Source organism: Lissotriton helveticus, chromosome 2_1 (assembly GCF_964261635.1).
Source record: "Lissotriton helveticus chromosome 2_1, aLisHel1.1, whole genome shotgun sequence".
Lineage (NCBI taxonomy): Eukaryota > Metazoa > Chordata > Amphibia > Caudata > Salamandridae > Lissotriton > Lissotriton helveticus.
The window spans coordinates 461637914-461665346 of NC_136059.1; positions in this window are offsets into that span (position 1 = coordinate 461637914).

Consider the following 27433-nt stretch of genomic DNA (forward strand, 5'->3'; position numbering starts at 1 on the left):
TTCAGCTTGGTTTTGAGCTTGACATCATTCCAGCGCCTCTTGACCTCTTCCATTGTCCTCTTCAGCACTCCCACTGCAGTCACCTTGTCCATGATGGACTGCCATAGTCCATGTTTGGCTGTCAATGACACAGTGGAGGTGACGAAGAGTTATTGATAGTGTTCTCCCACCTCCGTTGTCAGGATCCTGTTTTCCCGCTGACTTGAACTGCTTCTTCCTACTCTTCTTCTCCTTGGCCTTCCCTGACCCAGAGGTCCCAGCCTGGTCCTCCGGGGGGCTTGTGGGGCTCTGGTTCTCCTCCGTACTTGCTCCGGCAACATCCATTGTTCTTCGCTGTTGTTTGGCATTTGTTTGTCTGTTTTTTTTTCTACTTTTACGGTGATTTTTCCCGCCTGACGCGCGTGAACTGCAGGCCTGTCGCAGGTTTTCGCTGATTTTGTATCGCGATTTGGCTCATCGCAGCTTCTTTTGCATTCATGTTTTGCATTTTTACGGTGTGGCATTGATTTTAACGCGTTATCTGGTGACTATTGCATGGTACCGCTGTGTTGTGAATACTTAGTTAACACAGCGTAATTTTTCCGCGATGTGGAGTGTTGCATTAAGTTACTTTTGCAATGGTTATCACACGTTCATGAGAATATGCCCCGTTATCTCTCATCCGCAGAAATAAAAAACTTGAAAGCATTTTTGTATTTACTTAAGCTGCCTGCCAGGTTTTGTTTCAGTTGCTGATGCTCCATTGAGTCTCGGACAGGCACACTGCTCGCTACTGACTCAAGTCGCACTGAAGCAGGAAAATGAAAGCTGAAACTGCATATTTCAGCTCTCAGCAGCTTTCTTTTTCACCCTACTATTCCGTAACTATGAAAAGTTGGGTAAGGTGGAGTGATAGGCTGATTAGCGTGTATCTCTCAGTACTGCATGGTTTAGACCGAAAGCATATGGGGCTACCTTTAAAATTGCAGTGTGTCAAATATGGAGAGACACTGAGGTAGATGTGATAGATTCCAGAGGTCAGGGCAGAGTTTTGCAGTCCTGGATGATCTATTTGATAGTTGGTGTAGGCAACGCCATGCCTCTACAACAGCCACCACACAGATCTCACTGCCTGAATCTGACTTCTGCTTAATCATCACACTCAGCTGGGACAGAAAAGAAGTAGGGTGGAGCCTCGATTCCCAAAATAGCAACTTGTCTGAATACACGACAATGAATTCAAAAAAATCTGGATTATGTCTGAATGCCATCACAGAGCAGCAGCTCTGATCGAAGTGTGAACGTTTAAGTTGTTAATTATTGCTGACCGCGCTTACCGCTCATTTTTCTATCGCCGGCTATCACTGGAACTTATCGCCATGTTAGCGCTGTATCAACAACACTTAGTGCTATGGTGATAAATATTCCAGCAATAAATGTAAATTGATACTTGTATAGCGCACTACTCACCCGCAAGGGTCTCAAGGCGCTTGCACGAATACCGCTGTGGAACCCATCCTGGCTTTCCCTGTGAGGTGTCCACTCCTGGGCACCCCCAAGGTGGAGGCCAGGCATCCTTAGCGTTGTGGGGGCCGTTGTGGAGATTAAGCAAGCTATTGCCCAGAGTTGCAGAGTGGGACTCCATGATTGGAATAGGCACAGAGGCGAGAATTATCAGGTCCGTGGAATTTTTGAGCCCAAGACCCGCCGAGGCGGGGAATTGAACCCTGGTCCCGGGCTAGACCTCTGCATCAGGGTCTGCTGCTCTAACCATTGAGCCACACTTCTCCACTATAGCGGGGATATCGCCGTTTTCCATGGAACAACGCTGGTTTTCCAGCAATGTTCCATGGAAAACGGCAATATCCTTGATGATAGGGCCTGTTGTCTTAGCCACGCAATCCACCTCCAACGTTAGGTATGTCCTAGAATGGAATTTAACAGATGTTAAATTCCAGCGTTAAGGCCCAGTTAGCGCGAAAAAAATCTGTGCTAAACCAGACAGGGCTTTGTTGTAAATACAGCGAAGCACCGTTAGCGATATTTTATAATGTAGTTGTAAGGGGCACGCCTACCTTGCATCTCATTAGCGATGCAAGGCGATAGGAAATCGGGCGCTAATGCAAGGAAACACACGCTAGCGTGTCCTTGTTAATAAAGCGATAAAATTATCGCTGCTTTTTGCCCGAAAACGGATGCTAAAGCGGCGATAATGTTATCGCCAGCCCTTAATAATATGCCCCGGTCTCTTTTATCAACACCAAAAATGAATTTTAGTGCATTAGTGTAAATACTAACGCATCGAAATACTAGATGCATTTTAAAACATCTTATGTAACCCATATCCAGAGAGGTTAGGTGTAAGACTAAATTTCGTTTGGAACAACTGAAAAGTTAAAATATAATCTTTTCTTTAAGATACATTAAGATTTCCTTGGGGATGTACGACTTTCTTTGTTTCTCCAAAGGTAATGTCACCACATCAGTGACTATCAGCAGGAAAATACAATGCAACAATGCATTACTTGCATGAATGAACACAAAAGTTTATATATTAGATTACATACTTTGGTGCCTATTCACAAACTACGCTTTGCAGTATGTTAAAAAGTACTACTACTCATGTACATACATGTACAAAAAATTTTTTAAACACTAACCTACAGGTGAAGATCTCCGCATTCCCTATTTTTGAATGCACATGGATGCCTATGTTTTAGTAGTAAATGTAGGAGGATGGGAGGTGGATGGTAAATGGGGTTACAAAATGAGAGGGTTTTAGCTAATATTAAGGCTGGGGTTAAGGAGAAAAACAGCTACTACAAACAAGCACGCACTCACCCACAAAAGAGTCCATTGCTATTCCCAAACAACACTTCTAAAGTTAGTGCCTCCTTAAAGGTATTAAAATGAGTAAATGTAGACCCGCCCAGCCTTGGAGTAATTCAACCACTGCACATGGCCTTTCACAGAAACTGCAACACAATCCCATTGAAAAATATGGAGGCAGTGACACCACACAGGAACTCATTTTACAAAAGTATAATTATATATATGTGTGTGTGTGTGTGTGTGTATTACCTGCTGGCGGTCGCCAGTAGGTAGTTATAGTTAGGATTGGCTACCATAGGAAATCCGCAACATTCTATTGGGAATAACTCTGGCGTCGCTTGAGGAATTTGTGTGTAATTTTCCAAAATTTTGGCCAGCTCCGCTGTGCTCCTTCCCTGAAAGTTTCGGGGGGATTCGTGAAGTGGGGGCTGAGAAAAAAGGGGGGTCCCAGAACGTGTTTTCCCCATGTTCATTTCCATAGGACGGTCTGACAAGTCTACAGCCCGAACCGCTGAACGGAATTACGCCAAACTTGGTTTTAAAAAAAAATTAACTTCAAAAACACATATATATCTACAGGCGCTCTCCGAGCGCTCACAGGTGCGCGTACCGGGGAGCGCACCCGGCGCGCTAAGGGAGTGCGCGAGCGGAAAGCTGATTGGCTGTCGGGTGTCTGTCAACATTCTAAACAGTCCGGAGAGTCCGCCATCTTGTGTCTCGGTAGAATCGAGACACAAGAGGTGAAAAAGAAAGGGGGAAATGATTAAAAGGAGGCAGAGTAGACACCCCCTGACCCCCTAGGTTTTCTGAGGGGGGCCTAGAAGGACCTTGAAGGTCAAAAAAACTTTTTTTTTTTTTTAAATTTTCGTGGGGTAAGCGCTGTGTGCGCTCCCAGGTGCGCTCTCCGGTACACGCACCCTGAGCGCACCACGGGGAAAAACAGTGTAAAAAAATAGAGTAAAAAAATAATGTAGAGTGTTTAGAGATAAGTTAGCTCTGAAAAGAGCTGCTGTGTTAAGTGGGTGTTTTTTGTACCTACAAGTAGGTACCAATGCAGAGTCTTATATTCAAGAGGAAAACTCTATTCCCCTCATCTGTAAAATGCACACCATCTCTCCTATAGATGTCTTGCATGTTGTAACGCAAGTTGTTGTGGCAAATGGAACCCATACCATAGTCTCGGAGGAAAGCAGAAACAGATTTATTTACATTTTTCCTTGCTTTCTCAATCTGTGGACAACATTGGTTGGACCAGTTCCATTTTTGCCTTTGGCATATATTAGAAAATACCAAGGCAGTTTTTGGAAAAAGTGACATCAATTTCCCAAAGATGTCCTTTAAAAGCATTTCCAGACCTACCTCAGTAAAAGTGCCTAAGTCATTTCCAACACAGTGCACAATTATAAGGTCAGGGTGTGGCAAATGCATAAAGGATTTTACCAATGGTATCAATTGGTGACTCCTCAATCCTCTCTGTCCAATCCATATAATGTCCACATTTGGTAAATCAAGATTGTAAATACTTCTGTTAGCTGGGTATTTTTGACTCCAGTGGACATAGCTATGACCCACAAACCAGACTTTTGTCATTTTGAAGGTTGATGTGCTTCTAGTCAGATGAGTTGTGGAAATGAAATGGCAGTTTGATTATGAAAAAAGTGGTTGAAAATCAGTGCAGATGAATAACCAGATATGATTGGAGCTTTCTTAAAAATCTCCACTGAAAATTAGGGTGCATGCTTTTTTTTTTGTAAGAAGTCATTTCAATGGTTGAGGAAAAGTCATTTAAACAAACATTGCATTTCATTAGCTAGTAGATTGAGAGGTCAAACAGCCTTGATGGATTGTTTTGCAACATAGTATGATGAACTTGTGAACTGTGTGCTGGTTTAAGAGGGAGTTACCATGGTTACTTGGTGAATGAGCACTGGGGGGATGGGTGAATGTTATGTGAGTTTCAAAGTCTTGAAATGTACAACCAATTAAAATGAACAGTTTGGTTTTGGATTTGTGTGGGAACACTTTTTATTGACTATGTACAAGAATATGGGTCTGAAATGAGTAAGAATCTATGCCATTATTGAAAGGCTCCAGTGAAGGAAGCATTGTTCAGAGATTCTGGTTAAGAAAATCTGTTGAGTGTGACTGACACTGTTTTACATCTTTCAAAGCATTTTTAAAGGTGAGTAATGATTATTTTAAAAAAGATAGAGAGCTTAAAGATTTTTGACAAGTATCTCAGTGAGTGTCTGTGTGAATTAAGGAATTATATTTTTACCTTTTTCCATAATGTTCGCTGTGTGTTGATAAGGTAGACTTCTTTATAAATTGATTTTTATGCTTGGATTCAATGCTGGTTTAGAAATTGTGTAATGGTTTCATTGGACTTGTAAATATGCTCTTTTTTTTTTAAGTGCCTTGTGCAACCTTTAACCTGGGTCGAAGCAGTGAATGTATGGAGAGGGATAGGAATAGCAGATAGAAAACCATATCAAATGGTGTGGCAGATGCATAAAGTATTTCAGTAATGGTATCAATTGAGATGGAATATAAGATAAAGAGGGGCATATTTACAAGACTCTTGCGCAATGTTTGACATCAAAGCTGATGCAGAGATAGTGCATTGGTTTCATTGGCATATTTACAAGCCGCGTGCGCAATGTTTGACATTAAAGCTGATACAGAGATAGTGTATTGGTTTCATTGGCATATTTACAAGCCGTGTGCACAATGTTTAACATTAAGGCTGATACAGAGATAGTGTATTGGTTCGATTGGCATATTTACAAGCCGCGCGTGCAATGTTTAACATTAAAGCTGATACAGAGATAGTGTATTGGTTTCATTGGCATATTTACAAGCCGCGCGCGCAATGTTCGACATTAAAGCTGATACAGAGATAGTGTATAGGTTTGATTGGCATATTTACAAGCCGCGTGGGCAATGTTCGACATTAAAGCTGATACAGAGATAGTGTATTGGTTTCATTGGCATATTTACAAGCCGCGTGCGGAATGTTTCACATTAAAGCTGATACAGAGATAGTGTATTGGTTTGATTGGCATATTTACAAGCCGCGTGCGCAATGTTTCACCTTAAAGCTGATACAGAGATAGTGTATTGGTTTGATTGGCATATTTACAAGCCGCGTGCGCAATGTTTGACATTAAAGCTGATACAGAGATAGTGTATTGGTTTGATTGCCATATTTACAAGCCGCGTGCGCAATGTTTAACATTAAAGCTGATACAGAGATAGTGTATTGGTTTCATTGGCATATTTACAAGCCGCGTGCGCAATGTTTGACATTAAAGCATATACAGAGATAGTGTATTGGTTTCATTGCCATATTTACAAGCCGCGTGCGCAATGTTTAACATTAAAGCTGATACAGAGATAATGTATTGGTTTCATTGGCATATTTACAAGCCGCGTGCGCAATGTTTGACATTAAAGCTGATACAGAGATAGTGTATTGGTTTCATTGGCATATTTACAAGCCGCGTGCGCAATGTTTGACATTAAAGCTGATACAGAGATAGTGTATTGGTTTCATTGGCATATTTACAAGCCGCGTGCGCAATGTTTGACAATAAAGCTTATACAGAGATAGTGTATTGGTTTCATTGGCATATTTACAAGCCGCGTGCGCAATGTTTGACATTAAAGCTGATACAGAGATAGTGTTTTGGTTTCATTGGCATATTTACAAGCCGCGTGCGCAATGTTTGACATTAAAGCTGATACAGAGATAGTGTTTTGGTTTCATTGGCATATTTACAAGCCGCGTGCGCAATGTTTGACATTAAAGCTGATACAAAGATAGTGTATTGGTTTCATTGGCATATTTACAAGCCGCGTGCGCAATGTTTGACATTAAAGCTGATACAGAGATAGTGTATTGGTTTCATTGGCATATTTACAAGCCGCGTGCGCAATGTTTGACATTAAAGCTGATACAGAGATAGTGTATTGGTTTCATTGGCATATTTACAAGCCGCGTGCGCAATGTTTGACATTAAAGCTGATACAGAGATAGTGTATTGGTTTAATTGGCATATTTACAAGCCGCGTGCGCAATGTTTAACATTAAAGCTGATACAGAGATAGTGTATTAGTTTCATTGGCATATTTACAAGCCGCGTGCGCAATGTTTGACATTAAAGCTGATACAGAGATAGTGTATTGGTTTCATTGGCATATTTACAAGCCGCGTGCGCAATGTTTAACATTAAAGCTGATACAGAGATAGTGTATTGGTTTGATTGGCATATTTACAAGCCGCGTGCGCAATGTTTCACATTAAAGCTGATACAGAGATAGTGTATTGGCTTCATTGGCATATTTACAAGCCGCGTGCGCAATGTTTAACATTAAAGCTGATACAGAGATAGTGTATTGGTTTCATTGGCATATTTACAAGCCGCTATGTTTAACATTAAAGCTGATACAGAGATAGTGTATTGGTTTCATTGGCATATTAGAGTGCTAACATTCTGAATTTATGGCAAATGTGTGACACATCTGAATGCTTTCTTGATGGAACCAAAGTAAACAAGCATTGAAAATGCAATAGATTTGGTGTGGTCTTAGGCACATGTCCACGATATTACATGTAATCTACCATCTCTGTCTCTGCAAGCAGTATGTGTGTCTCTGCACAAATTATTTCTCTGTATCTACAGGCCAAAAACAGGCCACCTATATATAAACAAGATATAACATTAATTAGTAAATTATATCTAACATTGCGCAAGCGGCTTGTAAATATGCCAATGAAACCTTTACACTATCTCTGGACCAGCATTAATGTCAAACATTCAGAATTTATGGAAAATGTGTGACACATCTGAATGCTTTCTTGATGGAACCAAAGTAAACACGCATTGAAAATGCAATAGATTTGGTGTGATCTTAGGCACATGTCCACGATATTACATGTAATCTACCATCTCTGTCTGTGCAAGCAGTATGTGTGTCTCTGCACAAATTATTTCTCTGTATCTACAGGCCAAAAACAGGCCACCTATATATAAACAAGATATAACATTAATTAGTAATTCGTTTTTGACACAAACCAAAGCACATGTAATGTAAATGAGCCTTTTGTTGTATACTAGTGTTTATATTGTTTACTTATTGTAATTGTTATGTAATATGTTTGTAGTGGTCTATAATATGTTATTTTTTGTTTTCCACAGATTATAATCATCTATACAAACAAACAAAAAGATGCCTTCTAAAACAAGAAGAGAAAGAATGTATAAAAGAAAATTAAGGTCTAAGGAAAAAGAAAATCAAGAACCAACCAAAATAAAATCTTCAGAGAAAAAGAAAAATGCTCCTGGTAAGCAAAGTAAAAATTTTCTCAGGAAGTTATTGAAATGTCAAGAAAACAAAAGTTTTTTAACTAAGAACAATGAAACACCTGTAATTTCAAAAAATACAGGATGTCCTTCTAAAAATGTGAGACATGTACAAGGAGACATCTTGCAAAGCAATAGAAGAAGCAAACAATTTTCTGAAATTCTTAGACGAAGGTTTTACAACAGAATTGTATTACATTTATTAAAAAATGTAAAAAGGTATCAAAAAAAGACCGCTTTTTACAAGAAAAAAAAGCATAATTAAGATTGTGGATGAAGCATTTAAAGTGAAAAATAAGTTATATGGATTAGTAATGAATAGAATGTGTACACTAGATAAAGTAATCAATGTGTTCAAATCAAAATGTAAGTGGAAGAGAGTAATTAATCGGACTAATTTTTGTGATGTTTTTTCTGGAGAATGGAAGCATAGTTCAAGTTCTGAGCCATTTTTTAATGAAGAAAGTTACTTTCAGGATAATGATTTGGTGCATGCAGTTGACACCAGTGGTCGAGCATATGAGGTGAAGGACGGTTGTCCGGTTGAAAAAGAAGAGATTGTGCCTAGAAATACAGAAGAGGTGTTACCTGATGAAGTTTTAGGGAGATGTCCTAAGGCTCCAGTATATACATGGAATTGTAGTAGTATTTGTAGTATCCGACAGGAATCAATTGATTTGTTTCGCACTTTCTTACGGACATATACTAAGAAAAGTAAGAAACAAAAAATGAAAATTTTACAAGAGTTAGATCCTTGTAGAGTGAGAGAAAAAACAGGTTTGCAAGGGCATTCACTGGCTTGTCTTTCAAGAAAAGTATGTCAGAGTGTTTTCACCATTTTAGGATCTTAGCAGTGCATCATAATAAAGTGAGGAAATTAGTGAGAAGGTTGTACTATGCAAAAAGTCCAGCACTTAAACTAAAACAGTTAAACAGTGCTCTTTTGCATGGAACTGAATTAGATGTCAAAAACATTTGTGATGAAATTGAGTTTGTTACTTTGGTGAAAAAGAGGTCAGTGCAGAAATTGATACAGTAATAGAAGGTAATGTAGAAGAGAATGTAGAGATTTAAAGTACAGAAAAATTTGAAAACAAAATTATAAAGTTTAAGGTCAATTCAAGTGAAAGACCTAATTTTTCTTGTGTTTGTTGTGGACTAACTCATTATAAGCATCAGACTAGATTAGTTGATTTATATGTAAAAAGCGAAAAGATAAATAATAATGAGTGGAAGGATTTCGCAACTTATTTGTTGGTTGAAAATTGTTTTGATTTGGGCTGTGATCAACGTATTTGTACATATTGCTATAACAAATTAAATGAAAACAAAATGCCTGCTAGAGCTGTTCATAATATTCTGGAGTTGGTAGACATTCCTTCTGAATTGATGGATTTAAATACCTATGAGTCTATTCTGATTCCCATGTGTGCATCCTTTTCAGGCTATTGTTCGCATGGAGCCTAAGACAGGGAAATTGCCTCCTTCAGATTTACAGAGAGGATTAAAGGAAAGAGTTATTTATTTGCCTCTAGATTTTAAGAAAAATATCGATACAATTGGTGTTGAAAAAGTAGAAGAGGAACCTCTGGTTATTCTAGTTAATGGTGTTCCGACAAAAAGTAAGAAAATCTGGCAAGAATTAGTGGATGTTAGGAAAGTCAAAAAGGCAACGTTGTATCTGGTAAAAAATAATCAGTACTATAAAAATGTGTATGTGGGAGAAGAGGAAACAACTGTACAAGACGACACTGATGTCTCTGCTGGACAAATAGAAAAAGTTGATGTCTCTAGAAGTGAAGAAATTTACGAACATTATAGTGTTCATCCATTGCATTCCAAAGAAGTAATGGGGAATGCTATTGACTTGTTTCAGATGAAAAAAGCCGAAGGAAGTCCCATTAGTGTATGGGAAGAAAGTTTAGAAGCTCGTTGTTTTCCACAGTTATTTCCAACAGGTGAAGGTGGACGATATGACGACCGACCTGTTCACATTCCTGCATCTGAATACCGGACTTCAAGATTATATGCAGAAGATCCAAGGATTCGTCAATGCATTCCATATTTGTTCCATCTACTGTTTGAGAGTGACTTGTCTGGATTTTCTTATGCAGTGAACCATATACTGAAAAGTGGAACACATTTACAAAATGTTTCGGCAAGGGATTTTATGGATAAAGTGAAACTGCAAGACAGTGTTTTGGAATCTCAGCTAATTAATCTCATTGCATGTCAGCGTGGTACTAACGAGTATTGGTACCGTCGTCATGGGGAATTGAAATGTATGCTAAGAAACTTAGGAACTCCTACATGGTTCCTCACTCAGCTGTGCTGAGTATGCTTGGGAAGATTTACTTGAATTTCTACAAGAGGCAAATACAAATATTGAAAATATTGAATACAAGACACCTGGAGAACTGTGCTCTTTGGATCCAGTTAATGTATGCAGGTATTTCAATCATAGGTTTGAAGCTATGATGTCCTTTATTACAAACAAAAAAAATCCTCCGCTTGGAGAGGTGTTGGATTTCTTTTGGAGAAAGGAGTATCAAGCAAGAGGTGCTCCACATATACATATGCTGCTATGGATTAAAGATGCACCTAAATTTGGAACAGATTCAGATGAGAAAGTGATGAGTTTTATTGAGCAGTATTCTACATGTGCTGTTCCGAAAAGTACAGAAGAAAACAATTTAAGACACCAAGTTTTACGCTTTCAAAGCCATCGTTGTGGGAAATACTGTCGTCGAAAATACAAATCCAAGGACAAGTTCTACACGAAATGTCGTTTTGCATTTCCACGTCCAGTAACATTGAAAGGAAGAGTCAACAATTTTGTCTTCTCTGCGACATACTGTGACAGGAAATCACCCAAAAATACATACAACCTAAGAAGAAATGAGGAATCCAAATTCATAAATGACTACAACCCAGTCATTTTGTCCATGTGGAATGCTAACATGGATATTCAATATGTGGCTGACGACTCTATTGCTGTGGCTCGATATGTGACGTCTTACATCACAAAATCAGAAAAGACGGAACTGAAGGAAATGTGTTATGTTATGTTATGTTAAAAGAATTTGTTACCCCGCACGGTCACCAATTGGTTTCATGGCGCTCAACAGACAAAGCAGAGATACAAAGCGGTAGGGTATGGACAGAGGGATTAATCATAAGCTAACTGAAAGAGGTGGGTTTTAAGGAGTTTACGGAAAGTGATGTAGTCGGGGCAAGTCGAATAGGAAGGGGAAGGGAATTCCAAGTTGAAGGAGCAAGGAAAGAGAAGCAGGAACCACCATGTTTTTTGCGTTTAAATCTAGGAATGATTAGGAGGTTGTGAGCAGATGACCGAAGATTCCTCGAAGGGAGGTGACGTTTAAGACTGAGGGTAGTAAAAGCAGGAGCAAGAGCAAAAAAGACTTAAAGACAGTACAGCCCATTTTAAAGATGCGGGGGGGGGGGGTATGCACAAGGGGGTATACCCATGTATAGTCACTGGGACCTGGGTTGAATATGTACTAGAAGGAAGGGGTCCCAGTGTATCAAGGGAACTAATTAAATAATTGAAAAGTAATCATTCAAAAGACAAATGTTTTCAGATCCACACGGTTTAATTCACAGTGGGATAGAGTATCATATACACATAATAGAATGCAATAAACTGTATTAACGTCATACAGTGCCCCAAAGTGGGAGAGGGAACGTGATAGTGAGGATAGCGTGAAGTGAAGGGATTAGGTGACAGTAAAATCAGTTGTTTAAGCATATATACGTGACACCAATGCGGTGGCAACAACTTGTATATCACATAATAACTTGTTCGAAAACAGGCATACTACACCAGGTACAGCATATATACAATATTGGTGTGTAGTTGCCACAATAAAACCAAACAGTCGACGTTTCGACCCTCTTGAAGTTGCAGGATCGTTTTAACCTTGCTGTAGGGTCTTCATCAGGACCAGGGGGTGGGGGCAAAGGACCTAATGGGGATATAGTAATTCCAAATTAGAGGGTGGTAATCAACCTCTGAATTAACACATAGGTAGAGACACAATTGGGCTTGGGTCGAGCCAAAAGTTGACCGACTTACATCATTAGTTGAGAAATAAACGTTACGCATGCAGTTAAACCAGATTTAAGAATGGGCCTGGAAATGGGAAACCGTACGGGCCGCTACAACAGCATTTGCAGACAATGGCACCCCAAATGAGACCATCCAACATATCTGGAGGATATGTATGTACATCACCATGCAGTAAAAACGACATAATCCTTATGGAACAGAGAACCACGTGCGCCGCTACAAATGCATTAGCGGACAGCGATGACACAAAATTGAGTGCAAAGGAGTTGGTTACAAACAAGCAGATGTGTCGTAGGGACCTGTATTTGTGGCCGGAGGTCGGCATGAATCACTAACGTTTGGATTAAAACATGAAATGCTACAAGAGGCAGTGCGCATTCACGTGGCCTACTGTAGATGCCGCGCGTGGTGGAGCCGCCGAGTTAATTTAACTGGGAACATAGTCTATATTATGCACAGGGGAGAATGGCTAATGGCTGGACAGGGCCCTCTGGGAGACGCTTACCGCAAGTCAGCGTGTTGCTTGGCTCTCAGACGGCGGATACAATGAGTTGGAAACAAGTGGATGAATACCGCATCTGTAAAAGAGCGAGCAATGTAAACTAAGGTCCGACAGCGGCTGATTGGGAGACCCAATTCAGCCACTTTGCGATTATAAGCACAGCGCTTTTAATCCAAACGTTAGTGATTCATGCCGACCTCCGGCCACAAATACAGGTCCCTACGACACATCTGCTTGTTTGTAACCAACTCCTTTGCACTCAATTTTGTGTCATCGCTGTCCGCTAATGCATTTGTAGCGGCGCACGTGGTTCTCTGTTCCATAAGGATTATGTCGTTTTTACTGCATGGTGATGTACATACATATCCTCCAGATATGTTGGATGGTCTCATTTGGGGTGCCATTGTCTGCAAATGCTGTTGTAGCGGCCCGTACGGTTTCCCATTTCCAGGCCCATTCTTAAATCTGGTTTAACTGCATGCGTAACGTTTATTTCTCAACTAATGATGTAAGTCGGTCAACTTTTGGCTCGACCCAAGCCCAATTGTGTCTCTACCTATGTGTTAATTCAGAGGTTGATTACCACCCTCTAATTTGGAATTACTATATCCCCATTAGGTCCTTTGCCCCACCCCCTGGTCCTGATGAAGACCCTACAGCAAGGTTAAAACGATCCTGCAACTTCAAGAGGGTCGAAACGTCGACTGTTTGGTTTTATTGTGGCAACTACACACCAATATTGTATATATGCTGTACCTGGTGTAGTATGCCTGTTTTCGAACAAGTTATTATGTGATATACAAGTTGTTGCCACCGCATTGGTGTCACGTATATATGCTTAAACAACTGATTTTACTGTCACCTAATCCCTTCACTTCACGCTATCCTCACTATCACGTTCCCTCTCCCACTTTGGGGCACTGTATGACGTTAATACAGTTTATTGCATTCTATTATGTGTATATGATACTCTATCCCACTGTGAATTAAACCGTGTGGATCTGAAAACATTTGTCTTTTGAATGATTACTTTTCAATTATTTAATTAGTTCCCTTGATACACTGGGACCCCTTCCTTCTAGTACATTTTAAAGATGCAACGGGAAGCAACCGGGAGCCAATGCAATCTCCTCAACAGGGGCGTGACATGTTGGTGCTTTGGCTGTTGGAAGACCAATCTGGCCGCCTGGTTTTGTACCAGCTGGAGCCGATGGAGATGGTAAGCAGGGATCCCCACATACAAGCAGTTGGCATAGTCGATGCGGGAGGTGACAAGGGCCAAGATGACAAGTATGAGAGCCTCTGTAGAAAGAAACCTTCGGATTTTGCAAATTCTGCGTAGATGGTAGAAGCAGGCCGAGGTGATGGTGTTAATTTGAGGTCTCATCGATAGGTCACTGGAGATAATAACACCAAGGCTCCTTACGGACTTGACCGGGCAGGGTGGAAGGCCTAGAGCTTGAGGCCAAAAGCTGGAGCTCCAAGGATTTGAGGGCCCTCCTGTCAAGACCAACTCCGTCTTGCTGGGGTTAAGCTTTAGCTGACTGAAATTCCTCCACTCAGAGATGGTAAGCATGGTGGACTGAAAGTTGGTGCAAGAGGAAGGAGAGGAATCAATAGGAAAAATTAACTGTAGGTCGTCCGCGTAGTTAAAAATAGTGGGCGCGATTCACAGAATGAACTTAAGACTCAATCCTAAACTTACTACTATGTTGGTATTCACAGAATGTACTTACTACTTTTGGCATTCACAGAATGCACTTACTACTTTTGGTATTCACAGAATGAACTTACTACTTTTGACATTCACAGAAGTTAGGATTTTGTCTTAAGTTTGTCTTAAGACAAACTTAAGACAGTCTTAAGTTAGGATTTTGTCTTAAGTCTGTCTTAAGTTTGTCTTAAGCCTGTCTTAAGTCTGTCTTAAGACTAAATTAAGACAAAATCCTAACTTCTGTGAATACCAAAAGTAGTAAGTTCATTCTGTGAATGCCAAAAGTAGTAAGTTCATTCTGTGAATGCCATGAGTAGTAAGTGCATTCTGTGAATACCAAAATAGTAGTAAGTTTAGGATTGAGTCTTAAGTTCATTCTGTGAATCTGGCCCAGTGACAGGGGTGTGACGGAGGGAAACTAAAAGAGGTTGCATATAAAGATTAAACAGAAGAGGCGATAGAGCAGAACCCTGGGGAACACCACAGGAGAGTGAGGAGTGAGGGGCCGAGAAAGTGGATAGCTGAACCGATTGGGAGCGCTGGTGGAGAAAGGAACAAATCCAAGTCAAGGCCAGGCCCTGGATACCCGCATTTTCGACACGGTCGATCAAAATCGCATGGTCGACCGTGTCGAAAGCAGCCGACAGATCCAATAGAACCAAGGCCTGGGCCAGGTTCCTATCAGCCCCCTGTCTCAGCGCATCCATCACAGCCACAATGACCGCTTCCGTTGAGTGGGCCGGTCTAAAACCGGCCTGCTGATCATCGAGGAAGTGAGATTTTTCAATGAAGGCGCCGAGGCAGCGGGTAACATAGGTCTCCAACACCTTCCCCAAGTAGGGGAGGAGGGAGATCGGCCGATAGTTACTGAGGACAGCTGGGTCCGAGCCTTGTTTTTTAAGAACAGGTACTACAACTGCTTTTTTGAAAGCATCAGGGACAGAGCCTGTAGCAAGTGAGTGGTTAAGAAGGTCTAACGGGGGACATGGACAGGCCAAGAAAGCATCTTTCAAAGTTTGAGGGGGACAGCAATCATTGGGGGAACCAGTACTGACTACGTGCAATAGGGAGATAAATTCGGACTGAGAGATAGGGGGAAATTCATGCAGCCGGCAGGGATTCGTGGGGGGTAGGACACAGACATTGGGTGAGGAGGGGGAGGGAATATTATTTTTAATGGTAGTGATTTTATTAATGAAAAATTAATTGAGGGAATCACAAAGAGCCTGTGAGGGTTGGGGTTGGACTGTAACACAATCAGGGAGAGAGAGTTCAGCTACAATACAGAAAATATCCTTAGTTTTTGAGGCAGAACTAAGGATTTTCTGGGAATAGTAGGAGGATTTGGCCAATAAAATCGATTTTTTGTACTGTTTTAATAAGTCCATATAGGCGGTTTTTAATAAGGGGTCGTAGTTCCGTCTCCACCGGTGCTCAGCTTGTCCGAGGGCTAATTTGTCCAGTTTAAGTTGGTCAGTAAACCAGCGCTGAGCGTCATGCGGGCGTTTAGTTCTGATAGTTCTCACAGGGGCGACCACATCACTTGCTTGTGTCAGCCATAGATCAAGGATGGCAGTTTGCGTGTTAATGTCAGTAGTGTCGCTAGGAAGTGTAGTAGACAGAATGGAATGAAAGTGAGAAGTATCAGCCCGCTTCCAGTTTCGTGCCGTAAAATTAGACACAAGTGGAGGACGGGTAAACGGGGTGAATTTTAATGTGGGAGGAAATTTCACATGAAAAGAGTCTAAGCAAGAAATTATACAGTTACAGTCTAAAGATGTTGTCGCATCGAGAAATTGGAGCGTATGAATGTTCTGATCGGTTATCATCAGCAAGTCTATATGCCGAATCTAGAACCATCATTTGGGTGAGTCTAGGTCTTGCTGCAACACGAAACCGAGTTTTGAAATCTGTACAAGAAATAGAGTATTTGGCGGAGAAAGAACCAGACAGTACAGATATTTTGAAGACAAACATGTTGGATACATACCATCCAAATAGAAGTACTCACCTTGAGAACGCTTGTCTCTATGAAGTTCTGCAAACCTACATTTTTAAAAAGAAAGTCACAGAAGACATCAATAAAGGTGTATATGCTGTAATTGGATGTGAAAGCTGTCTAGTAAAACAAAGAAAAGGCCATTTGATTAATCATTGAAAATTGAGTTGTGATTCTCCAGACAAAAGGGAATTTTATTACTTAGCTCTTTTGCAACTCTTTAAGACTTGGCGTAGAGAAGAGGAACTACTTGGAGATTTTCTTACTTATGAAGATTCGTTCAATGCAACCAAGGATACGATAGAATGTCCTGTTTTTTCAAATTATCTGCAAATGTTGAACGAGGAAATACAGCAGGAAGCTACAATTGCAGCAGAGATTGCTAGAGACAGTTCTCAAGATAGTCAGAGTTCTGCTTCATTGAGTCAGGATCCACTAGGAGGACGAATTATACAAAATGAAGCTGCCACTGCCATGGATGAAGTTGAAAAAGCCATGGAACAAGCTCAGGAGGATGGAGTTGACTTAGAAGATTTGGAAAAAGAACTAAACGTTGAGCAGAGACAAATATATGATCAAGTCACACAACAAATTGAGCATGGTTTATCTCATGAGAAAAAAGAGTGCTCATGTACATCATTTGTACCTATCTGACTGTATGTGAGTGGAGAAGCAGGAACTGGGAAAAGTTTCCTGATTAAAGCGATTGCAACATATTTGCAGAAAACAACGGAGTCATCGCTCTCTTGTGTTGTTACTGCTCCAACTGGGTTGGCAGCACACAACATTAAAGGGATTACTTTACATCGCTTATTGATGCTGCCAGTGGAGCATGATAACAAATTACAATACCACAAGCTATCTGGAGAAGCTTGTTGTGAAGTTTCAAGAGTCCTAAAGAAAATGAAACTTCTTATCATTGATGAAGTAAGCATGGTATCAAATGTAATGCTTGCTTTTGTGCATTTAAGAATGCAAGAAACTCTTAAAACAGACTATGATGTGTTATTTGGAGGCAAACACATCATTGTTTTTGGAGATCTACTGCAACTAACTCCAGTGAAAGGACAGCCAGTGTTTAAAATGCTTACGCATGAAGATACCAGGAAGTGCTTAGGAAGCATTGGAAATGTTAACATATGGCTAAATTTCAAATATGCAGAACTACTTCAAAATATGCGACAGGCAACGGATGAAGATTATAAAAATATTCTACAAGATGTAAGAATTGGGAAACTAACTGAGCATGGCAAAGAAGCTTTACATGGACGATTAATTTCAAATTTGTTTCCAAAGGAAAATATTCTCCCAGAGAATATTTTTAAGAAAATTCCTGAAAACAAATCTGTCATATGCTTGATGCCAACTCTGCAAGAATGTTCAATCTTCAACACCAAAATGTTAAAGTTGGAAAATCAAGAAATTGTGAAACTGGAAGCTATTGATAAAATAGAACATGAAGGAGCAACTATTATTTGGTCAGAAAAGTTGAAATCAAAATAAGATTCTTTAGAGAAGACAATATCTAAAACTGCTGGTATGGAAAAGACTCTGTATGCATCTTTAAATTGTCATATAATTTTACGACGTAATTTACATGTGGAAAGAGGTTTAGTAAATGGAGCAATGGGTCATGTTGTGGATTTTGTCAATTACCGAAATAGAGATGGAATTGAAATTATAAAAATTAAACTTGATGGTATTAAAGAAGTACAACAAATCAGTCGTTGTTCTGCTTGTTTTTTGCTAGTGAAAGATTTATATGTGCGCAGAAAACAGTTTCCTGTTTCTTTGGCATATGCAGTAACTATTCATAAATCTCAAGGTTTAAGTGTTGATAGTGCTTTGGTGAATATTGGAAATTCTGTGTTCAAAGAGGGTATGGCATATGTTGCTTTATCTTGAGTGAGAACTTTATCTGGATTGTACTTGATTGATTTTGATGAGACAAAGATTAGTGCAGATCTAAATTGTGTAAAAGAATATAATAGGTTAAGAAGAGAGTATGCTCCAAATTTACCTCAATATCCTCTGTTTGAAAAGCGTGTGGTAGGCCGAAAAAGAAGAAATGAGAAAAATTGTTGTGAAGTTGTAGCAAAAAGAAAAAAAGTAGATGAAACAGTAATTGTAAGCAGAAAGGAAATGGATTCACTTAACCCCTTCCACGCTGATGACGAGCTGGGCTCGTCATGGCGTAGCCTCCTCGCACGCTGATGACGAGCCCAGCTCGTCACGTAACATGCGCTATGAAAAATCTCAGCGTACGAGCGGAAATCCGCCCGCACGCATGCGGTTAAAGATGTTGCTGGATTTCAATTTGAAAATAGTTCTGGTGTCAACTGCTATGCTAATGTAGTGGTTAATGTTGTTTCTTTTCTCCAAACTGTAAAAGAACAGATTGCTAAAAATCGTGATCAAACACTTTGTTGTTTATTAAATTCTGTATTAGAGAAATGTAGCAGTGATAGAACAAAAATACAAAGTGTTTCTGAAATTTAAATGGTTTTAGACATATGTTCTGGTCTAAATCAATTTTCAGGAGGAGGAGCTAGGCTAGCAACCAAGATGGCCGCATAAGCTCCCGGCTCCGCCGACCTCAGCCAGTTGCTCACAAATCCTGACGATTATCCTGATCCCTCACCGGACTCCCGTGCAGCTGAAGTGTTCCTGACTCTAAAGGTGCAATCCCGGAATTTCTAGCTGCTCGGATGACGAAGATACGCCGTGTTCCATTCTCGGCCTAACCCGGAGTCGAAGCCGGGGCCTCGATTTCTAACCCAGCCGGGTTGGAGTTGAATAACATCGGCCGCGGGACCTGGGTGGCGTCTAGTCTCCCGAAGTGGAGTGTTTCTTGTCCATTTTGGATGGTGGTTCGGTGGCAGCTTTATCTCGCAACTACGGCGGCTTGACGCATCGATTGCTGTGGTCGGGGATCCGCTGCCCGGAGGCCCCGCTGAGCTCCCGGGGTCAATGGGCTTGGTTCCTCGCTGGCGGCGACGGTGTTGAAATCACGCTTTTGGAAGTGCCCACAGTAGTCATCGGCTTTGCCTGTGCCTGGTGCCCCGGAGTAGTCGACCTCCGGGGTTCAGAAACCTGCTCGGTCGCTTCGTGAGGGGCGATGGAGTGGGTGGAATGTACGCCGTCGCTGCATACTGTAATGGCCGCCATTGGGGAGCTCCATTCACAAGTCACCGCCATCGTCCAGAGGATGGTCGTAACGGCTGATATCATCTGCCGGAGACCGGACTCCGACCCTTTGTTGGTTCTGGAACTAGTTGCCTTACCCGCGGAGCAGGCTCCGACTGCAACAGAAGGCCCCGCGCTGAAGTCAGACTTTGTATTCTTTTTCGACTCCCGAACGGCAGTAAGCGAGCCTGAGACTATCAGAGGTGCATCCTGCCCTACGCTGATACCACCCGAGATGGATATGGACAATCTTATATTTCAGAGTGAGTTCTCCAGTGACTGTCGGATTGCTACCTCGCCCTTTGTCTCCCAGATGGTTCAAATATGCTCTAGCGCCCTATTTCTTGTGGGCAGTGAACTCCGTTTGACTTTTGGACTTTGTGTACCGCTATCCTGGTTTCAATTCTTCCGTACTGACTTTGAACTTTTTCTATCTTTTGATTCTCCTATTGAGATGGCGGTTCGAACGGACAGGGCTCGCATGAAGAATCGTAGCGGCCAGGGTTGGCTTTTACTGGATGGGTTTGAAAAATGACTTCATTTGACACGGGATTTGTACCTCATAATTGCACGGGAGTGGGGTGGTTCTTACAAGCTTCCCCCGTTGGATTTTACTTGTTGCATTCTATTATCCTGGAGATGTGTGGGGTGGGTTGCTGCTGGCGGGGGGTAAGGGAGACCGGGGGCATGTTTGATATTTCCTCCTCCACTCTTTCTTCCTACTTTTAGGTTAGTTCCGGGGCGACAGGCACGCTGCTAGTGGGGATGGGCCGTAGCCACTGCAGGGGTGCAGGGTGGGGGGAATGGGGAGGGGTTTGTTATTTTACCTTTGTTTAGTTCTATGGCCTTTTTTCTCTTTCCTTTCTTCTTTCACAAGAGATGGGTCGCTTATCCTGTATCGATTTTCTTACTTAGTCGGATGTCTAATCTGGTCTAACTATCCTGAATCGTGGGTGGGCGAACCTTGCAGGCTGTTGTTTTGTCAGATTGCTGATCATTTCTCCTCTTAATGTATATATCGTTGCCAAAGCTACATACTTCTGTGAATTGATTTCTTTGCATTGGTCTACTCGCTCACCTATCGCTATATCGTTTTCTCTGTATGACATCCGATTTATGTAAATTCTCTTGTCTTCTTCAATAAAAACCTTAAAAAATAAATAAATAAATAAATAAATTTTCACAGAATATTCAGCAAGATTGTCAGGAATTTCTAATGTATATGCTTGTTGTTTTGCAAGATGAAGGAGTAGATGTAGAAAATCTTTTTGGCCTTTCTTATAAATGGCAACATGACTGTGACAATTGCTCCTTTTAAAGTAGTACTACAGTAGACACTGAAAGATTTATATATTTGACTTTACCAGACTGCAAATCAGTGTCTTTTAATAATGTAGTTAGAGCAGCAAATCAAAACATGGTCTGTAGTCAATGTAAATCTGAAATGCTATCAACTTTATTTTTAAGAAGAAATGGACAGTATGTTATTTTAATGTTCCAACGATGTAGACCTAATGGAACTAAATTGACAACATTAATTAAAAATGTTGTGGCTTCTCAATTATCAATTTCAGGAAGAACCTTTACAACTGCAGCAATTATTTACCATGATGGTCCTTCAACAACATCAGGACATTACACATGTTATTTAAAATGTCAAAAAGGTTGGAAGCTCTGTAATGATACTCAATTGACTTTCAAACAACGTTTGCCTTCTGACTTACTAAATTCTTACCTAGTGTTCTTACAACCGAAATTTTAGGGAAGGTAATTGGCCTATGAAGATTGCAGCACTTAATATAACTTAGTTTGCTCTTCAAAATTATGAAAAAAATGAATGAGAGTGATGAAGGTAATAAAAAACATGTAGTTCTCATAGAGATAGTATATGTTGATCATATAGTGTGTGCTGTGAGTATTATAGAAATTATTTATAAAAAGTAAGCTAGAGGTGGAAGTAAAACTCTTGTTTCATAATGTAAAAGATGTTGGAGATTTTCTTTCAGAAAGTCGGGTAAATGAGACATTAAGAATACTCTGGACTAATTTCCACAGAAAAGGACTTTCCATATACTATTTGGCCTTGTGGAAAAGTAGATGGATCAAAAGTGAGTTTAGATATGGTTTTTAAAATTTTACATTATTTATTATTTATTATAAATAGTACTTTTATATATTATTATTTACTTTTAATACATAAATTAATATTTTTTTCGAACGCGATAGGGCGCTCTCGATGCGCGTACCGGTGCGCGCGCCGATACGCGTACCGTGAGCCACCGGTGCACAAATAATTAAAAAAACATATATATGAAAAACATGTAAAAAATAGTTTTTTACAAATATAGAATTAGGAAATAGTTAGAAAAAATAAAAAAGTTAATAGATATAATAATTACGTACCATTAAAAAACAATATTTCACTTAATAATTGTAGTTTTCAAACTCGTTAAAGTTACGAATTAGCTTTTTAAAAAAGTTGCAAATTCACTGAAAAAACCATAGGTTTCACACACGTTATAGTTAGGAATTAGCTTTTAAAAAACCTTTGAAATTCACAGAAAAAAACATAGGTTTCACACACGTTATAGTTAGGAATTAGCTTTTAAAAAACCTTTGAAATTCACAGAAAAAAAACATAGATTTCACACACGTTATAGTTAGGAATTAGCTTTTAAAAAACCTTTGAAATTCACAGAAAAAAACCATAGGTTTCACACACGTTATAGTTAGCTGTACAATTTACTCATACAAAACCATTGAAATTCCCACGTTATAGTTAGTTGTACTCACTATAACTCGCGTGCCAGCAATGCACTGCTGATGACGTCACATATTACATCACTCATGACATGGTCAGTGACATCACTCATGACATCACTGATGACATCTCAAATGACATCACTGATGACATCACTGATGTCCGAAACGCGTCTGTTACACTTGTTTGTGGGCTAAAATAAACTTTTGCTGCTTACCCTCGGAGTGCGTTTCACGTCTTTCCTAACGGAAGCGTTTGGAGCCTTGATATATATATATATATATATATATATCTCTCATCAAAGTGCCCAAAAGCTCGGGAGAGCACACAACTGTTCGCCTCCCATCCGGGCTTCAATTTCACTCGCTCCAGCCTTCTGGTTTGTATTTTTTACCAATTGCCACGCGTTTCAAGTCCTAAAGACTCTTTTCCTGGGCAGTATACAAATGCAGCAGAGACTTGTTTCTCTTTATCAATCCATCTTTTATTTCGTAGTCAGCCCCTCAATGAGCCTCGCTTTAACAATGAGCCTCGCTTTGACATTCATTGGCGCTTTGCATTGTGGGATCAGTAGTCCCAGAAACAAGACAATCTCCATTGCGTTTGTTTTCGTTAAGTTCATTATTTCCTTATAGTAAGGTCCAGAAATAAAAGCGAGTGTTTTGTTAAATTTTGGCTTGCAGTGCTGCATAACGATAAAGAACATTTCCTCACCGCAGCTTCCCTTTCTGATGGGCTGGTGCCTCTCCCCACGGCTCGGGCGGCCGTGTAGTAATATCTCTCATCAAAGTGCCCAAAAGCTCTGGAGAGCACACAACTGTTCGCCTCCCATCCGGGCTTCAATTTCACTCACTCCAGCCTTCTGGTTTGTATTTTTTACCAATTGCCAACGCGTTTCAAGTCCTAAAGACTCTTCTTCCTGGGCAGTATACAAATGCAGCAGAGACTTGTTTCTCTTTATCAATCCATCTTTTATTTCGTAGTCAGCCCCTCAATGAGCCTCGCTTTAACAATGAGCCTCGCTTTGACATTCATTGGCGCTTTGCATTGTGGGATCAGTAGTCCCAGAAACAAGACAATCTCCATTGCGTTTGTTTTCGTTAAGTTCATTATTTCCTTATAGTAAGGTCCAGAAATAAAAGCGAGTGTTTTGTTAAATTTTGGCTTGCAGTGCTGCATAACGATAAAGAACAGTTCCTCACCGCAGCTTCCCTTTCTGATGGGCTGGTGCCTCTCCCCACGGCTCGGGCGGCCGTGTAGTAATATCTCTCATCAAAGTGCCCAAAAGCTCGGGAGAGCACACAACTGTTCGCCTCCCATCCGGGCTTCAATTTCACTCGCTCCAGCCTTCTGGTTTGTATTTTTTAACAATTGCCAACGCGTTTCAAGTTATGCAGCACTGCAAGCCAAAATTTAACAAAACACTCGCTTTTATTTCTGGACCTTACTATAAGGAAATAATGAACTTAACGAAAACAAACGCAATGGAGATTGTCTTGTTTCTGGGACTACTGATCCCACAATCACAATTGAAACGCGTTGGCAATTGGTAAAAAATACAAACCAGAAGGCTGGAGCGAGTGAAATTGAAGCCCGGATGGGAGGCGAACAGTTGTGTGCTCTCCCGAGCTTTTGGGCACTTTGATGAGAGATATATATATATATATATATATATATATATATATATATATATATATATATATATATGTAGTGACGTTATAGTTATGTAAGGAAAAAAGACCTTATTTTAGTGAATGACTAACTTTTATACATAAAGTAATGATATTACCATTCCCCCCCCACCCCCACCCGGGATGTTGATCTTTGACTGTGCATGATGAGGGGTGGCTGATACCCCACAGATGACATTTGAGATGTCAGTAGTGATGTCATAAATGATCTCATAGGATGTATCATGAGTAACGTAATATGTGAGGTCATAATTATGCTCCCTTGTGCACTAGATGCACAAAAACAGGTTCGGGCAACTTCTTGAGCTGGTGCCAGAAATTATTTTATTTATTTAAATGTATGTGCAAAGCTCCTTCATGACGCGTTTCGGGCCTCTTAGCCCTTCGTCACGATCCACAATAATTTTTTCAGAAGGTCTGCAATCCGATAGGAAAGGAAGGTGGCACACCAATATTCACTATACGTAATTTATATGGAGCAAAAAAAAACCAACACGTTTCAGCCAAAACGCCTTTCTCAAGTTCAAACTTCTGCTATCGCCCGTACCATTATATATGTCATCATGGACATAACATACATACTGCGCGACATGATTTAACACTATATCTTCGTAAAAAATGATTCATAAACAATATACATAATTTTAAACCAAGGAAGAAAAGATTATTTAAACTGATCACTTGTAGGTATCTACCGTGATCGCAATTCCTTGGCGATTCACGCATCGTATTGTGTCCCTACCTCTTCCCGTACCAAAGATCTCTGGCTGAGTGGTAGACATAGAAGACATCCGCATATCGCATGCTGTAATAAGCCTGCATGGAGAATGCACTATAAAATATACACATCGCAATTTGTGATATAAATGTTGACATTGTGATGATTGCAATAATATTAATGTGCAATATTTATAGATTTATAAATTCATCAAAATATTATATCAATTTGTTGGGTGGCGTGGACACACAAAATAATCATATGCACAACTTAATAAGTTAAGATCAAACATGATGTTGGACTCAGTCCTAACTTAACATTTTTGTGTTTCCCCTATATAATGGCCATCCGGCAATTACATATGGGGTGATGGAATATGGAAAATCTGAGCAATAAGAGATGTTTCATTACCTGTTATTCAATACATATGGCATGGATACAGCGGTAGTGTAAGTATTGTGCAAATTAGTGATTTTAATAAAACCCAAATGCAAAAAAAAAGTGTACTATGGATTAATCCTCTCAGCGGGTGGATTTTGAGAATAATGGTGGATTACTCTTAAAATTGGAGCTAATCTTAATTTATCTCACTGCAGTACCTATGGACAAAAGTCAAGAGGAAATAGCAGATAGTGTAACTAAATGTCATTCGGGCAAGTGACCATATAAGTTACTGGAAAAGGAATTTCATCCATAATAGTTAACCAAGGTCCTACCCCACATGCCTGAGAGCAAATGAAGAAATATATAGTATTATTTTAAAAAAAAAGGGGGAGAAAAAATAAAGTAAGAAATAAAGTAACTAGGGAAACTGTGAATCAGAATATATACAGTAAGTATTAAAGACAAATGTCCCGAGTGGGATCCAAGATGGCGGATTGACACCGCCGGAGTGGAGGACGCTGAGACGGGTCTGGGTCTGAAAGGCTATTGTGGCAATGACCGACACAGTATTTAGCGCTGAACTGAACTTAGAATTGCAGAATAACTTAAACTACAGTGCAAAATAACTTGTGGGGGCTCACCTCGCAAAAAGGAAAAAAAAACCAGATTTCTTATTATCTTATCTGGCTGTCATCAGTAACTCGGAGGAACACGGAGGCTGATGTGGAAACTTCGGCTGATTAGGAGCCGCATCCAAAGCTTGTTTTATTCCGCCGGTGTAGAACGAGCTGAGACACCGCGGTTACATCGGGAACCCTCACGGATTCGGCTGGGCTGGGAGAGCTTGACAGAGTGGATCAAACTGGGATCGGCCTCAACAGCAATCCGCTGGTTGGGTCTGCGTTCCCCCTCGACACCGGCTACAGCTCAGTCAGAGAGGGCGAGCGCCAGCAGGATGGCGCCGAAACCTCCCGTACGGACAACGCGCAACACAGCAGCGAGTGGGAGAGCAGGAACCTCTGCAGTCTCACTGTCTGGTACTGCTATAATCGAAATAACGAGTAAGAAACCTTCCAACACTGTGGAAACAGCCCTGAGCACCGAACAGCATGGAGTAAGCGGAAGAGCAGCAGCCACGGCGGTAACGGGAAGCATCGTTGAAACTGCTCTGAAAGACAGGCAATTGCAAAACGGTGTACTCGAAGGAGGTAAAGTCCCACCTCATATGAAAGGTAATACAGCTGATGGGGGTCAAATTGGAGGCAATATTGTAATTGTTGTAAATGAAGGAGAACAGAATAATTTAAAAATGGCTGAGAAGCAACTCCTAAATGACGCTACTATAGCTCATCATTCAATTAATTTAGCGGCTTTAGAGTCAGTCTTAGAGACAGCTCAACTGGAAAAAGGAGCAAGTGACCTAGCTGCTACCACCAATAACACTTTTGCCGATCACACTGATCCCCAAGAGCCTCACTCTTCAATGCCGAACTCATTCAACAACTCATTCAACATGAATATTAACGCTAAAACCTCTTATGTTGAATCGTCAAGCACTACTAGTTTGCCCCTAGACAAAGGAAGTACTGTGGAAGTGAAAGAAATTGAAGGAGGTGAAAATGACGAAAATGATGATAATCTAGACATTGGTGAAACGGATGAAGAATATGTGGATGTTAATGAGCGGGGGAGCAATACGCCCTTAAGTACGATCAAAAATAAAATACTCTCCAAGAAATTGAAGGGCAAAAGTAAGAATAAAACGGTAAAAATGTCGGGCAAAACTAAAACAACTGCCTTGAAGGCCATTGCCGAAAACAGCCCTATCAGACAATGGGTACAGGCCAAGGGAGGTGTAAAAACTATGGCGCTGCGACTTTCTGGTAATAATAGCCCCAATGATTTAACTACTGCATCCACACACAAAAAAAAGGATGATGCCCCATTCAGCTCTACTCAACCCATTATTTCTGATAAACCAATGGCTACTGGGGCTACTGGGGATTGTACACTGGACCAATTACATCCACACACTCCTGCACCTACCCTGATATTTATTGGAGATAGCTCTGCTTCTGTGCCAATTGACTGCAGCAATATCAGCAGTAGTGATGGTAATGATGGCAATGATAGTATAAACGAGGGTATGTCTGGCACTCCTATGGCAACTACTTCGGAGATATCAAGGACTCCGCTAGGAGAGCCCATTCA